The following is a 2,534-nucleotide window of genomic DNA, read 5'->3' on the forward strand; positions in this document are numbered from 1 at the left end:
CGGGAACAGCTGCACCGAGCGGCCTGTCACCGACTGTGCGCTTGAGAGGAGAGCAAAGCCTCTGTCACGCCAGCAACCCTGAAGGCAAGAGAGGAGGCACTGACACAAGGCGGCGGTGGTCCTTCTCGGTGCATTCCCGACAGTCCATCCTATCTTACCTGTCGCCCGCACTGGGCTGCAGGGAGCGCACTGAAACAGCGCGAGTTCTCAGACTCGCATCAGCTGTGCCAAAGCTGAGCATGAGCCCTGTATGGATAAGAGAGAAAAGTGGTTTACTGTCCCCTTCCCCTGTCTCATTCTCAGCTTCTTGACAGCTGACCTGGGCTTAAACTTACTACAGTAACATTAACCCAAGCAGTTAATCTGGGAAACCATCCATCTGTGTGGCTGTGGCCTCATCAGCAAATACGGCTCTCCGTGAATTCTTACTCATTCTTTACATCAATCATGCTGTTTAATAAAATGTTGTGACAGATGAGAGTGTCTTTTTGTCCAGGTACTCTAGAATCCACAAAAATCAACAGCATACTCATTGATCTATCTTTGCAGTTATACAAAGGCTTATACCTTCCTCTCCGCAAGGAGATTAGTCAGTAGCATGTTCAAGCCCTTTTTCCATTCACAAAAACTTAAATTTTTTACAGGAAGAGCTTTTAGAAATACACGGCGATTTACCAGCTGGTGGAGCTCAGTAAATAGCAGGAAGATCTGTCCATCCACATTCTCTGAACGGGAAGTGAATTGACTCAGCCGCATTTATTAACCTTCTGCTTTCGTTTCCACAGAAGCTCACGCCTTTGGATCTGACTGTTCTGCTGCTGACAGAAAGCATCACAAATGCGCTGAATTCACTGCGGAGTTAACACCGGCTTCACCTACTGAAGGTCTGCAGAACAGGTGTCCTTGGCACAAACGTAGACAGCAGCTGCAACAGCTGTGGCTAGGTCCAGTTATCAACTGCTGAAATTAGTCAAAGTATTAACTTTTAACGAACCTGGTATTGCTGAATTCACGCTTCTCACCATTTTTTTACCCCAAATGGCCAGACAGGACAATAGCAACAACTCCATACAACTCAGGGGACCAGTAAATATGAATACAAAGACTAAATCACCTTTCTAATTCTAATCAACAGCCCACTGAGTTCCAGTGGCCGCCCGCCCATCACGTCCAGTGAGCTCTGCACGAGGCCCTATCTGAGGCGCAACGTTCAGTCACTGAACAAGCCCCCCAAGTACTCTGTTTGAGCACGACCTGGGGAACAAAAGACTACAGTTAATGCAAATGAGTAAAATATTATACGTTATCTTCAAAATATATTTGCAACAGGAATTGAGTATTCAACATTGACACCTGTTCACAGAATCGTAAGTCATGGACTCAGCTAGAAGATGTTTTAAAACCCCGAGATCTTTGAAGTAAAATATATGTAGGGTTTTCTCAATTTTCTGCAGTTTTTGCTTGTTTTCTTGGAGATATAAGGACATTTTAATACTTTTTGCAGGCACTTTGAGTGCTAAAACATACCTTAAAATGAAAGCAGCAGTTCTTAAATACTTAATCCGGAAACTGAGACTTTAAAGAAAAATACAAATTACCGTGTGAGCAGCTACGTTAAAATCATTATTTCATTTGAAAGCATGAATGTTTGCATTGGATTGAAATAATGAAAACTTCCGTATTTTCTAGATCATTAAAAAAATTATTCCCTTCATATCATCAATAGAAATTAAAAGGTGTCCCTTGTCCTTGTACTGGAAGGAATTACAAAAAAGCATATTATTCTAATGCTTTCTCAGACTGCAGAAGCAGAGACGTGATCTAATGCAGCATTCAATTTCCAACATATTCCCTTAAAAAACTTCTGTCTGGACTCTCTTTGGACCATTCCTGCACTGGTAATTTTGATGACTGTGAAACACGCACACTGTTTTGGCTTAACTAAAGCAAGCAGAAGGTTTTACTGTGTCAAATCACTCACATGCAGAAAAAGGAAAAATTGAAGTGTAGGCTCTGGTCTAGGCACACAAGCAGTGCCATAAAAATAATCGGAGTTTAAGCACATACTTTATATTAAAATAAGTGCTCAACAGTTTTGCTGGATCAAGAGCTGTAAGTCTTAGTGATGGCATGGTTTCTATGACAACTAAGTGTGATATTACACGAAGGATTATGATTTAAAGGAACACTACGACATCTGGCCTTCTCAGCTGATGTGCTCCTAACTTATCCTCTGTGTACCTTGTGTACAAATCTGCTTGTCCTTGTGGAATCCCTGAGCCCGTGACCAGAAGGGGAAGGCCTCAGCAGACCAGGCTGACAGCAAGCGAAGGACACTGCTCCCTCTCTGTTCCTGCCTAATCCAAAGAGAAAAAAGAAATTCAGGCTCAGGGCTGCACTACCCTTTCAGGCCTTGCTGCAGCCCAGGAGCTTGCTGCTGCTGAGGATACTGCAGCTGCAATCAAGAAACCAAGAGCCAGGTGGAGAGCGGCAGCCCAGGCGCTGCGAGCCCAGGCGCTGCGAGCCCAGGCGCT

This window comes from Buceros rhinoceros, unplaced genomic scaffold, assembly GCF_000710305.1.
Source record: "Buceros rhinoceros silvestris isolate BGI_N320 unplaced genomic scaffold, ASM71030v1 scaffold8903, whole genome shotgun sequence".
NCBI lineage: Eukaryota > Metazoa > Chordata > Aves > Bucerotiformes > Bucerotidae > Buceros > Buceros rhinoceros.